Raw genomic sequence first — 15,374 nt, forward strand, 5'->3', positions numbered from 1 at the left:
GCACTAGTTGTCTTGTGAACCTTAGGCTTGGGTCCCTAACCAAGGCTTTTTGAGTAGCCCGGTCGTCTACCCAACACCGTTTCGCATATCTCGTCTCTAGAGAGTAGCTAAGTACCCTCTAGGGTAGGCTGGAATTAGAGTTCTAGCATTTGATTCTACAAAAAATTTAGAAACTATCTTAGTAAGTAAAAAATATAATATATATTAAAGAGGACAAATAAGAGCAAAAATGTTGCTTGGATAACTGACATGAGCATCCTCCACAGCCTATGACACGAACGTTTTGTCTCGAACATGTGTTTATCAGAACAACTCCATACAGTCGACCAACTCCCATCTTTGCTCAGCAAGCTCGTGCTATCGTTGTAGAAATGACTTTGACCCGCTGCTATGATTGTAAGGCTACTTCTGTCTAGTAGCCTTATTTGTCCATGATTTCTCCTGCATGAAAACAATTATATTGTTTATTTCTTATAATATTAAAAGTTGAAATCATAATTAACCATGACAAACGGTTCATTTGCTCACCTGGAATGCACGGCTCATGTAGTAGTCACAGAGGTAGTGTCAATTCTCATTACGTCCCACCAATAGGTGTGGTGGGTTCACACAAGCCTCCTCGGGGTCGCTGTACTTTTTGAAGTGCCTGTGACAGTCGCCCCAAAACTCTTTAAAGGTGCTAAGCATTTGATGCTCAACGAACCTATTCATTGCTTGATCATTGATATCAAGCACAAAAAATCGCTACACATTACAAAAAGAACACATTAGCTTTGTTAAGTTAAATATGTTTCAAATGAAAACAGAAATGTGCAGTAGACTTACCTGGAGGACGTAGGTCGGCCTTGACAACCTCGATGTATTCTACCTATGTCCACGTACTTAAGATAGCGGATGGAAAATGTCTTTCGCACACACACGCCTATCGCCTGGCTGAAGCGAACGACGTGTGGGAAAATAGGCTTTTCCGCGCCAGGGGTGATCATCGTTGGAATCTGCCCATTTGCGGCAACGTAGTGCTCCAACTCTAAGAGTCGAGATTACATACATCTCCTAGTAGTCAGAGTCGCAAATGGTTGAGAAGTACCTTCTCAATAAATTATAACAACATATAATGTTAGAAAAACTTGAAATAATCCTAAGTTAAAATGTATACCATTATTAGACTCACTTGAATTGTCGCGCACTGACGATGACCCTCCCGCAAAGTTATCTAGATCATCTACAAACTCGAGTAACATGGCATCCGTTTCATCGAAACTACACGAGAATGACGACATAGTACTTGTGGATATAGAAAACAAACATTCAATAAGCAAATACGAATGCATAACTAGAATCGAAATATATAAATTACATAAATATGTGGGTACATGGTTCGTCACTATCATTCGTCGTTGTTGCTTGTTCCGCTTGCATGTGACAAGTGTTCATCCACATCGTCGATGAAGTCATCGTTGGTGACATGATGCACAACAGGTCTTTCAACAATTGTGGGATCAACGTGAGTCCTACACAGAGTGTCATCCTCGATGTGCTCATCCACTCGATGGATGACAACGATTTCTAGTACATTCAGGTGCTTATTGTCAACATCGTCCACTTCTGGCACATCTCATATATGCTCATTTTGGACGAATTGCACAACTTTCCAATTGTTACCATTTTTGGGTCATCTAGGTAAAAAACTTGATGTGCTTGCGTTGCAAGAATTACAGGTTCCTCGGTGAACATAAAATGGGACGTGTCGAGAGATTTGTATCCTTGTTCAACGTGTGTTCTTTGACTTTAGTTGACGTTCGTGTTATACCACCGACACTTAAATAGCCAAACATTTCTTTCCAATAGATATTGAACGTGCAAGACTTCATCCAGAACACCGTAGAAATTATTATTGCCACTTCCACTTGCATCGCTTTCACCAATGACCATCAGTCCACTGTTTTGTGTAGTAACCGATAATCACGTTCTAACGTGTGAAATCTAAGTCCATCCATAATGCATCCATTGTAACAACAAACTTCAAATGATGGTCCCATCGCAAGTGATAAGAAATCCTGAGATAGAATTTCAGGCTCACGCAGCTCTATAATCTGAAATTAATGTGACAATGATTATACACATTGACGTGCATAAATATGTTAGTGCAGACATGTCAAACAAAAATTTGTTATATACCTGTACTCGAAACCATTTAGGGAATCTTCGTTGATCTCTTTTATACAAATTCATAGCATTTTGAGCATGTCAACGTATTAGCCTTAAATGTTTCCTAACGGGGATGATTATGAGTTTAATTTGTGTAACAACAATGTATAACAAATACTCAACAACTATACATAAGAATTACGAAGATAAGGAATACTTACTTGCGATACTTTGATATTTCATCTACATTGTTGAATATGTACCAATGGAAGACGCGTTTCTCTTCCTATGATATAGTACAAAGACTTGACGCACCTAAGGGTCGTACTTTCTGCTTGAAAATTTCAAACTCACTAATTAGCTCGTCCTCTAGAATGATATCATCATTTTGCTCATCTCTTGTGAATCGAGTCTTTATACCACTTAGGTAACGCAAAAAAAGGTGTTCGATTCGTTCATCACATACGCTTCTGCAATTGACCCCTTAGGATTTGCTTTGTTTCTAACATACTGTTTTAAAGTGCATAGACTTCTTTCAATGAGATACATCCAACTATAAGAAATTGGACCAGTAACCTTGATTTCATATTGTAATTGAATAGTTAGGTGTACCATAACGCTAAAGAAGGCATGTGAAAATATTTTTTCCAACCTACAAAGTATGATTATGATGTCTGCTTGCAATCTATCCAAATCACTTTTATCGTTCTGGCGCACAAGTCATGAAAAAATTACATAGTTCGGTAATAGCAGTGTACACGTTTTCTGATAAGAATGCTCAAATACCAATAGGCAGTAATCGATGTAATAAAACATGACAATCGTGCGTTTTGAGTCTTGATATTTTTCCATCTCTTTCATGCACACATCGCGATATATTGGAAACAAATCCATCAAAAACTTAACTGATTTCAAGAACTTCCAAAACTTAACTCATTCACTGTAAGTTAACGTATAGCTCGCGTGTGGCTTGGCCAATCGGTTACCAACTTCTATAAGGTGTAAATTCTTTCTTATCTTTAGATCTTGTAGGTCCAACCGAACTTTCGTGATATCCTTGGTTTTTTTCTTCGATATTTAACAACGTACCAACCGTATTGTCACAAACATTCTTCTTAATGTGCATTACGTCAAGTTTGTGACATAACAATAGTCTCGACCATAAGAAAGCTCGAAAAAAATACTTCTCTTCGTCCAATTAAAAGCTCTCTTTCTTTTCTTATCTTTTATTGAAAGATATTTATTCATAACTGGAAACTCCAACTGATCTAGCTGTTCTAAAATTTCATACCCATTCATCATAACTAAAGGAGCCCTACACTCTACCGTTCCATCGTGTAGCCTACTTCTACGCCATACGTGGTTCTCTGAAAGATAGCATCTATGTCCCATGAAGAATATTTTAACTTGGATCCCGAATGACAATCTATCACTCATGCATGATACCCCTTTGTACTCCACTATGATAGGTCACCATACGCCTGGAAGTCATTAATCGTCCACAATAAGGCTGCATGTAGCTGAAAGAATTGAACTATAAGTGATTCATACATACACACCCCAAAAGTCCATAACTCTTTCAGTTCCTCAATCAATGGTTGGAGATACACATTGATTTCTCTACCATGAGATTTAGGACCGGGTATGAGCAGTGACATGAAGAAATTTGTCTCTGTCATGCATTTCCATGGTAGCAAATTGTAAAGAAGTAACACAAGAGGCCATATACTGTACAAGGTACTCATTTGACCAAATGAGTTAAACTCATATGAAGCCAACCCCAAATGCACGTTCCATGGATCAGAAGCAAAATCGAGAAATTCAGAATCAAAGTGCTTCCATCCCTCTACATCAGCTGGATTTCTCAACACATCATCTGTTTTAACACGTTTATCTCTATGCCATATCATGTCAGCGGACCCTTCCTACAATACAAACAAGCGTTGTAATCTCAGTACCAAAGGAAAGTGGTGTAATACTTTATGCGGAATTTTTTTCCTCTGTTACGATTAACCTTGTATCGAGCCTCGCCACAGTAGACTTCTTTCACGAAGTTTTCGTTTGGCTTCATAAAATGAACTAGGAATAGTAGTACTACACATTGGAAACGCTGCTCTTAAGAGTTCTAACAACATGCTGAACGACATGTTACTCCAACCATTTAGAACCTTCACATGCATTAACTTAACCATAAAATTAAAGTACGAAAATTTAGAACAACTGGGGTACAACTCATTATGTGCTTCATTCAATAAGTCTTGAAATATGTTTGTTGTATCTTCATCTATATCTACTCCAATATTCCTCGACATTTCATCCTTAAAACGACCTTTCTCTGTTTCCTCTTCCTGTTCAATCGGAGCCTGTAAATCATTCAGCATACCAAACATATCATCTTCTTCATCAAACTGCCTACTACTAGTTCCTTCATCAAAAAAGTTACTACTAGTTCCTTCTTCAAAGTTTTCTGTACCTCTAAAGCTTAATGACTCTCCATGATATACCCATTATGTGTAGTAGAGGGATATTCCAATAGTTAGTAGATGTTATTCCACACCCTCTAGTGAGTTCCAATTTAAGTTCATACATCTCTTGCATGGACACCTTATTCGTCTGTAGGCATTAATGTGAAACTTGGTAACTTTTAAAAATTGGGGCACTCCCTCTTTATACTAAAAGGAAAACTTATTCATAAGTTTCATCCAACCCTTGTCCATCGTTTAAGTCCCTCAAACATAAATAGGTTTGATTAGAAACATATTTCTCTCCTCTCACATCCTAAATTTACTTGCTGAATATACAATCTCTCAAAATTTTCACTAAAACTAACTTCAAACTACAAAGGCTACCATAACTACAGGATAGCCAACACAACCTAATTATTAACCACAAACAACTTCAATCTTCGTATCCTACCTACCCCTTCCAACAACGTTTCCTTACAAGCTATCCTACTACTACCCCTTCAAACTTTTAGAAATACAAACAAATTCAAAACAAAAAAGGCTACCATAATTGTAGGATAGTCATCCCAAAGTTATTCAAAACTACTAAGAAATAAACTACTAGAATTGAACTAAAGGCTACCATAACTGCAAGATAACCAAAACGAATCTTAACACAAAGTACAAAATTTTTAACACAATAATAGCCATCACCCCCCCCTCCCCCCTCAAATTTTCAACCCTAATCCCTTAAATTTTCAATTCAAACCCCCTCCCCTCAAAATTTCATCCTCAACCCCCCCTCCCCTCTAGTTTTCAACCCACCCCTTTTCAAATATTCAATTAAACCCCACTTCCCCTCTTCAAATTCAACCCACACATTCAAATTTTTAATTCTCCAAATAAATTTCTCAAGTACTCCCCCCCCCTCCTTCAACCCACATTCAAAATTCCAACTTCAAAAACCAAAATCTATTCCTAAAAAATATCCTAAAACTAATTTTAAAAAACAAAAACCTAAACTATTTAAACTAACCTAACCTAAACTAACATTTAAGGGTTTAAGGTTTTAATCTTATCTCGAATAGGATGTGCGATAGCAAACGACGAGAGAGGCACGATGGCAGGTTCACGACAGTGAGGGCAGCGACAGAGACAATTGATATTTTCTCATCTCTTCATTTCGTCGGTCAAACTCTCTTATTCCTCTTTCTCTTTCATTTCGTTTTTGTGTTTCATAGAACTGAAACATCTTTTTTATATAGGAACTCTCGACACAACACGAAAACATTAGGAGCTCCCTTTACTCCCGAGGCCATTTCCAAGAATCATTAGTGGCGTCAGGAGCTCCCCTTACTCTCAACGCCATTTGGGACGCCATGCAGGAGGCGTTGGAAATCTCTATCTGACATATTTAATGTTTAAAAATTTCTGACTGAGAGTTCCTAACGCTTGCATTGTAACGACCCAACTCTTTATACTAAGTCGAAGTCATTACTATTTAAGAAGGGTATATAAGTTTGTAAAGTTTTAAAAATAGAATAAGACAAAACTCCCAATTTTCAAAAAAATAAATAAATAAACAAAAAAAATGTGAAATAGTATAAAATAAAGTCCTAACTCGGGCCCTATCTACTTTTAAAGAATTAAATTAACCTAAAGAGAAAGAATTGAAAATGCAATGCTAAAATCCAAATCTGATATAAGCGGAAGCAAACGTATCCTTATGGCCTACCACGATCACTTCTGGTCACTCGCCAGCTTGCCCTTGTTCTTACCTCTACCTCTGCCTAAAAAATGGAAATGGAAAGAGTGAGCATAAAAATACTCAGTAAGGGACCCACTACTAGTCCCACTAGATGCCTGTTAACTTCCTATTAGAGTCCTGTAAAGTGGTACCCCTGAACTGGCACGTCCCCGAACACGTGCAATCGGTGCCCCCGTAGGAACATGATGGTCTTGGTAATTCCCAAGGGAATACCTAAGACGCTCGGGCTGTGAGCGGTCCCATCGGATCACTCACGTCATGTCTATGTCAATGTCAATGTCAGACTGATAATCCCGTCAGACTACGCAGTCATAAGTGTGAGCGACCCCGACGGGTCTCTCCATCATGTATGTGTCATAATAGTGGTGATCCCGAAGGACACCCATGTAGGTACGACTCTAATAAGAAGCTAACATACACCCTACACATTGCATGCACACAACATCTCATCAATCACATCACATATCATAACAGTCATTCTCAACTATGACTATGTCGTTAAAACGAAGACGATAGCATCGACATACTATTCACGCCAACCACAGAGTAAATCAGCAGGCACAATGTCAATATCAATCTCTCTCTCTCAACAACCTTGAGTTAGGTACTTAGCTACCATTCTTATGTAACCATAAATTCAAACATGCGGTCTCTTTAATATAAATCGAAGGGCTAGTAGGAGAATCTCTTACCTGGAGATTACTCAACAAGTTCTAGCAGTAACAACACGCTCCCCAAGCGGCGAAAGTCCTAAAAGATCAAGAACCCATAATTTAATACTTTAACCCTCAAAGAAAATTGGTCCAAAACTCACTTGAAGCGACTTACTCAAGATCAAGGTCGGACTTGGTTTGGACTTAGTTGGACAAATCCCTAGCTCGGCTTCCAATTAACTAAGTCAATTTAATCCAACAACCAATTTAGTTAAGGTCAAAATAACCTTAGTTGGATAGGTTAAAATCAAAATAAACCTACCGAGGCTTACCGAAAAATGTGGGTCAAAACAGGGCTAAAAGGGAGCTTGGCAGCTCAGTTGGCTCGGCTGGAGAGGCAAAAATCAACTGCCTGCTCGACTGGAAAATTCGGCTCACGAATACAGGTGCAGGCGTGGGCGCGACTTGCGACATGGAGCGGGTACGCGCGGGCGTGAGTCGGACGGCTACGCGAAGCGGCTTGAGGTGAATCGACTCGGTTTGCTTGAGGCTGACGCTCGACGATCGCACGGCTGCTTCGATGACGACTCGACAAACGGTAGCTTCAGGCGGCCGACGATGGAAATGAGTGGAGGAGCAGTGGCTGACGGAACGCGCATGATGGAGTACGACGTCTCGGATGACTCCCTAACGCACGGCTGGAAGGATGGTTACCGGCTTCGGCTATCAGCTCGGGTTGACCTGCGACGGACACTCGACGGTAACGATTGAAGGAGGGCGGTGGCGGCGGCTAGGGTTTGAGGAGTTTAGGATTAGGGTTTAATTGGGGAAGATGATAAATAGTGTTTCACGTTTTCCAATGGCCCTGTTTCACGTTTTCCAATGGCCCTTTAATAAAAAAAATATAATAATATAATAATTATTATTTTCCCTTAACTTTTTCCCTAATTTACTCCAAATAACAACCACCCATTCTCTTTCTTCATTTAAACCCATCAAATCCTCCCTTTAAATTCAAATACTCTCCCTCTCTCCAAATCACATCACCTTTACCCTTTCAAAAATGTTAATTAATTATATTACCTTCATAACATAATTATTTTGTCCTTAAACTCCATTAATTAAGTTCCCAACACATAGAAATCTAAGGCCAACCAAAACAATCATCGATTCCAAACATTAAAACAATTAGATATTTTTCAATTATCCAATAGGGTCAATTCTCCATAAGGTAAAGTACTTCCACATTTAAATAACACCCAAAATTCCAAATTTACACTTAAGATAATAAAAATTAAATTCCTCAGATTTTGGGACGTTACATGCATGAGACGTCGGGATAAGGTAATTATTTCTGACGTTTGAGACGCCCTACACCCAGACGTAAAAAATATGGTCTTGTTTCCCAACGACTCTATCACGGCGTTGGAAAAAGGTAATAATAAAATAATGTATTCGCCTTTACCCAACGTGTGAAAAGTGACGTCGAAGGAAGGCGTCTGTCCCGACGTTATTTCATCCAACGCCATTTTGTGCATCGAAAAAACATCGATTTCTTGTAGTGTAGGCGAAAAGAGTCTGAATGATGGTTTGAGTTGTATATAATTCTTTTAAAATAAACTTTTAATAAGTACTTAATATACTCTAATTTAAAATATCATTGAAGACTTCTTAGTTCATTTGAGTTAACATTACGTGTTTAAGCTTGTTAGCTGTTGTAACGCTCCGAAAATTTAAGGTAAAATTTTTCTCGTTTCTCGTTTTAAGTAAAGTGCAAATTAATATAATAATAACATAATATTAATTATATTATTATTATTAATATTTATTTTATTTGTTATAATATTAATATTATAAATATTATTATTAATTAATATTATAGAAATATTGTTATTTCTAAAATAATAAAATAAATTATTATTTATTTAATATTAATGTTATTAATATATTATTATTATTACTTTATTATTATTATTATTATTTATATTTAACATATATATTATTATTTAATTTAAATTATTAATTTTATATAATTATTAAGGTTTATATATATATATATATAATAATTTTTTAAACCAAAAACCCTAAGCCGCGCGCACGCCCCCTCCCCCTCCGTTTTCGCTTTCTCCCTTGTGCCGCCGCTCGACCCGAAAACCCCACCGCCTTCACGAAGCGCCGCCGCTATTTTTCTCCCTCTCCTTCTTCCTCTCTTCGGCTCCTTCACCCGACGAACACAGACGCCATCCGTGCGCCTTCGACGACTGCCGCTTCTCTCCATCCGCACCTCACCGACGACAGCAGACGCTCGCCGGACGTTCGCCGCGGCCTCCTTTCCTTTTTCCGTTTCGCTTCCATCGGCCGGCGCTTCTCCATCTTTCTCTCGTCGTTCTACCACCGCCGGCATCATCTCCGCCATCAGCTCGTGTTTCCGACGCCGACACGCCGTCGTTCGCCGGAAGAGAGGACCATCGAAGCCGTGTTGCCCGTTTCGCGCTGCAAAGACCCGACCCGAAACCGCTTCAAGCCGAGCCGCCAGCCGAGTGAGCCGAGCCGCGAGCCGAGTGAGCCGAGCCGCGAGCCGAGTGAGCCGAGCCGCGAGCCGAACCAAGCCGAGCCGCGAGCCGAGTGAGCCGAGCCACGAGCCGAACCAAGCCGAGCCGCGAGCCGAGTGAGCCGAGCCGCGAGCCGAACGAAGCCGAGCCGCGAGCCGAGTGAGCCGAGCCGCGAGCCGAATCGAGCCGAGCCGAGCCGAGCCGAGCCGAGCCGAGCCGAGCTGAGCCGAGCCGAGCCGAGCCACCTAAGCCTTCTTTCCTCCACTTCGGTTCACGGTGAGTCTTCGGTAAGGATTGTTTTGATGAATTCCCTAATGTTACCTCGTCCGATTCGAGTTTGAATGTTGGATTAAGATATGGCCCTACTTTTCTCCCTTGAAGGTAGTACAGAGTTGACGTTTAAGTTCTCGGGTTCCGCGGCAGACCTGGTTGGAGATAGTTTCCTTTCCTTGGGTAAGTCAACGGATAACCTTTTTAAAACAACTGCTACTAAAGTCATCAACTAAAACTTTCGTGTTTCGTTAGGTAGATCTGTCGAGCGTGGATTTCGATCGAGGGGCATAACCGAGTTTCAGGTAAGGGTTTTCCTACTACTGGACCCCGAGTCCAGGCTGAAACCGTAGTAATCTACAGGAGATTACACGTTTGTGACTATACTGAATATCTGTATGCGTGTTGACTGTTAAGTACTGATACTATATTTTGTCTGATGAAAATATACTGTGACTGCTATTTGTGGATTGAGAATTTATGTTGATGGACCCTAAACTTACGGTTCAGTATGTAGTAAAACACTGGTATGGATGTGGTTCATGGAATTTGGACGGGGATGGACCGTGAGTCCGGTTTGGTTGGTTAGTCGATTGGACTTAGGGTTTTCCCTATTGGTGTGCGAATCGGTAATGCATATAGCAACTGAGGGTGTAGATGTTTAAACTTATACTATCTGACTGATAAAGCCTATGGCGGGACTGTGATATGAATGCCGTTGGGGTGTGATTGATGTAGACAGTTTAGTTGGACTGAGGGGTAACGGTTAGCTTCATCTATGGGGTAGTGTGCCTTACGGATATGTGCATCCTTCGGGAGCACTAGACTGATATGTGCATCCTTCGGGAGCACAAGACTGATATGTGCATCCTTCGGGAGCACTAGACTGATATGTGCGTCCTTCGGGAGCACTAGACTGATATGTGCGTCCTTCGGGAGCACTAGACTGATATGTGCATCCTTCGGGGGCACTAGACTGATATGTGCATCCTTCGGGAGCACTAGACTGATATGTGCATCCTTCGGGAGCACTAGACTTATATGTAGGGTACCCCCGAATAGGAAGTTAACTGTTGTCCCCTAACGGGCCCAGTAGTGGGTCCCTTACTGGGTATGTTTATGCTCACCCTTTCTCTTCTTTAACTTTTCAGGTAGGGGTACAGCGAGGGGCAGACCGACGAGAGGCAGGAAGGATGCGTGAAGGCCATATGGACGCGTCTGGTTTTCTTTTCGCTTCCGCTATGTATTTTGTCAGAATATTTTGACTGTGATTTTGGACTGGTGACTTGACATTTTATTTTGTGATTTTTTTGAATTATTTAAAATAGGGCCCGAAACTGTCTTTTGTAAGGTTTATAATGTTTTAATGAATCGTATCTGGTCCGTTTTAAATTTTATGTTGAATGGTCGAGTTTTGATATTTGGTAGTGACCTCAGCTTAGTCCGGAAAAGTTTCGTCGTTACAGTTGGTATCAGAGCCTAAGTTTTAGGTTCTGTAGACTGACTTATAATGTGAGTCTGTGTTTTGTGTCCTTATGGCTGAAACGATCCTTGCCGCTCGTCAGGTACGCTCTCGTGAAAGTATATGTATAACTCTACATGCATTACCTTACCTAAGTTAAACTGCAAATTCAATTACCATTTATGACTAAAGGAATCGTTTGGTGGTTGTTAGGAAAATGCCACCAAGGAGAGGTGCACGTAGGGGTGGCCGAGGAGGCCGAGGAAGGGGAGCAGGACGCGTTCAGCCTGAGGTGCAGCCTGTAGCCCAAGCCCCTGACCCGGCTGCGCCAGTTACTCATGCGGACCTAGCCGCCATGGAGCAGAGGTTTAGAGATATGATTATGCAGATGCGGGAGCAGCAGAAGCCTGCCTCGCCAACTCCGGCGCCAGCTCCAGCGCCAGCTCCAGCACCAGTTCCTGCTCCAGCTCCGGCCCCAGTACCAGTTGCGCCCCAGTTTGTGCCGGATCAGTTGTCGGCAGAGGCTAAACATCTGAGGGATTTCAGGAAGTATAATCCCACGACGTTCGATGGGTCTTTGGAGGACCCCACCAGGGCTCAGATGTGGTTATCGTCCTTGGAAACCATATTCCGTTACATGAAATGCCCTGAGGATCAGAAGGTTCAGTGTGCTGTTTTTATGTTGACTGACAGAGGTACTGCATGGTGGGAGACTACAGAGAGAATGCTAGGTGGTGATGTGAGTCAGATCACGTGGCAGCAGTTCAAGGAGAGTTTCTATGCGAAATTCTTCTCCGCCAGTTTGAGAGATGCCAAGCGGCAGGAGTTTCTGAACTTAGAGCAGGGTGACATGACAGTGGAGCAGTATGATGCGGAGTTTGACATGTTATCCCGCTTCGCTCCCGAGATGATAGCGACCGAGGCGGCCAGAGCTGATAAGTTTGTTAGAGGCCTCAGACTGGACATTCAGGGTTTGGTCCGAGCTTTCAGACCCGCTACTCATGCCGATGCACTGCGCCTGGCAGTGGATCTCAGTTTACAGGAGAGGGCCAACTCGTCTAAGACTGCTGGTAGAGGTTCGACATCGGGACAGAAGAGGAAGGCTGAGCAGCAGCCTGTTCCAGTGCCACAGCGGAATTTCAGACCCGGTGGTGAGTTTCGCAGCTTCCAGCAGAAACCTTTTGAGGCAGGGGAGGCTGCCAGAGGAAAGCCATTGTGTACCACTTGTGGGAAGCACCATCTGGGCCGTTGCTTATTCGGGACCAGGACCTGCTTTAAGTGCAGGCAAGAGGGTCATACAGCTGATAGATGCCCGTTGAGACTCACGGGGATCGCGCAGAATCAGGGAGCAGGTGCTCCACATCAGGGTAGAGTCTTTGCTACCAACAGGACTGAGGCTGAGAAGGCAGGCACAGTAGTGACAGGTACGCTCCCAGTGTTGGGGCATTACGCCTTAGTCTTGTTTGATTCGGGTTCGTCACATTCTTTTATCTCTTCCGCATTTGTGTCGCATGCCCGCTTAGAGGTAGAGCCCTTACACCATGTTCTGTCAGTATCTACTCCTTCCGGGGAATGTATGTTGTCGAAGGAAAAGGTGAAGGCATGTCAGATTGAGATAGCAGGCCATGTGATTGAAGTAACACTGATAGTTCTGGATATGCTGGACTTTGATGTAATCCTGGGTATGGATTGGTTGGCCGCTAACCACGCCAGCATAGATTGTTCACGTAAGGAGGTAACGTTTAACCCTCCCTCGATGGCCAGTTTTAAATTTAATGGAGGAGGGTCAAAGTCGTTGCCTCAGGTAATCTCAGCCATCAGGGCCAGTAAACTGCTCAGTCAGGGTACTTGGGGTATCTTAGCGAGCGTGGTGGATACTAGAGAGGCCGATGTATCCCTGTCATCAGAACCAGTAGTGAGGGACTATCCGGACGTTTTTCCTGAGGAACTTCCAGGGTTACCTCCGCACAGAGAGGTTGAGTTTGCCATAGAGTTGGAGCCGGGCACGGTTCCTATATCCAGAGCCCCTTACAGAATGGCCCCCGCAGAACTGAAAGAGCTGAAGGTACAATTACAGGAATTGCTTGATAAGGGATTCATTCGACCGAGCGTGTCGCCTTGGGGTGCGCCAGTCTTATTCGTTAAGAAGAAGGACGGATCGATGCGTCTGTGCATTGACTATAGGGAGTTGAACAAAGTAACCGTAAAGAACAGATATCCCTTGCCCAGGATTGACAATCTATTTGACCAGTTACAGGGAGCCACAGTATTCTCTAAGATTGATCTTCGGTCGGGATACCATCAGCTGAGAATTAAGGATGAGGATGTACCGAAGACAGCATTTCATTCCAGATATGGACACTACGAGTTTATTGTAATGTCTTTTGGTTTGACGAATGCTCCGGCAGTGTTTATGGACTTGATGAACAGAGTGTTTAGGGAGTTTCTAGACACTTTTGTGATTGTGTTTATCGACGATATCTTGATATACTCCAAGACGGAGGCCGAACACGAGGAGCATTTACGTATGGTTTTGCAAACACTTCGGGATAATAAATTGTATGCAAAGTTCTCGAAATGCGAGTTTTGGCTGCAGCAGGTGTCCTTTCTGGGCCACGTGGTTTCTAAGGCTGGAGTCTCTGTGGATCCAGCTAAGATAGAGGCAGTCACCGGTTGGACCCGACCTTCCACAGTCAGTGAGGTTCATAGCTTTCTGGGTTTAGCAGGCTATTATCGACGGTTTGTGGAGAACTTTTCTCGTATAGCTACTCCTCTTACTCAGTTGACCAGAAAGGGAGTTCCTTTTGTTTGGAGCAAGGCATGTGAGGACAGTTTCCAGAACCTTAAACAGAAGCTAGTTACCGCGCCGGTTCTTACTGTACCTGATGGTTCTGGCAGTTTCGTGATTTATAGTGATGCTTCCAAGAAAGGTTTGGGTTGTGTTTTGATGCAGCAGGGTAAGGTGGTCGCTTATGCGTCTCGTCAGTTGAAGAGTCATGAGCAGAACTACCCTACACATGATCTAGAGTTGGCAGCAGTGGTTTTTGCTTTGAAAATATGGAGGCATTATTTATATGGTGAAAAGATACAGATATTCACAGATCATAAGAGCTTGAAATACTTCTTTACTCAGAAAGAATTGAATATGAGACAGCGAAGGTGGCTTGAGTTAGTGAAGGATTACGATTGTGAGATACTGTATCATCCAGGCAAGGCAAATGTGGTAGCTGATGCTCTTAGTAGGAAGGTATCACATTCAGCAGCACTCATTACCCGGCAGGCCCCATTGCATCGGGATCTCGAGCGGGCTGAGATTGCAGTGTCAGTGGGGGCAGTTACTATGCAGTTAGCCCAGTTGACGGTACAGCCGACTTTGAGGCAGAAGGTCATTGATGCTCAGAGTAACGATCCTTATCTGGTTGAGAAACGTGGCCTAGAAGAGGCAGGGAAAACGGCTGAGTTCTCGTTATCCTTTGATGGTGGACTGTTGTTTGAGAGACGCCTCTGTGTTCCGTCAGATAGTGCGGTTAAGACAGAATTATTATCTGAGGCGCACAAATCCCCATTTTCCATGCACCCAGGTAGTACGAAGATGTATCAGGACTTAAAGCGGGTTTATTGGTGGCGTAACATGAAGAGGGAAGTAGCAGAATTTGTTAGTAAATGCTTGGTGTGTCAGCAGGTTAAGGCACCAAGGCAGAAACCAGCGGGTTTATTACAACCTTTGAGCATACCGGAATGGAAGTGGGAGAACGTGTCCATGGATTTCATTACAGGGCTACCGAGAACTCTGAGGGGTTTTACAGTGATTTGGGTTGTGGTGGACAGACTTACTAAGTCAGCGCACTTCGTTCCGGGTAAATCCACCTATACTGCTAGTAAGTGGGCACAGTTGTACATGTCTGAGATAGTGAGATTACACGGAGTGCCAGTGTCGATTGTTTCTGATAGAGATGCCCGTTTCACTTCCAAATTTTGGAAGGGTTTGCAGACTGCTATGGGCACGAGGTTGGACTTTAGTACGGCTTTCCATCCACAGACTGACGGTCAGACTGAGCGTCTGAACCAGGTTTTAGA

The sequence above is a fragment of the Cucumis melo genome, chromosome 5 (assembly GCF_025177605.1).
Source record: "Cucumis melo cultivar AY chromosome 5, USDA_Cmelo_AY_1.0, whole genome shotgun sequence".
NCBI lineage: Eukaryota > Viridiplantae > Streptophyta > Magnoliopsida > Cucurbitales > Cucurbitaceae > Cucumis > Cucumis melo.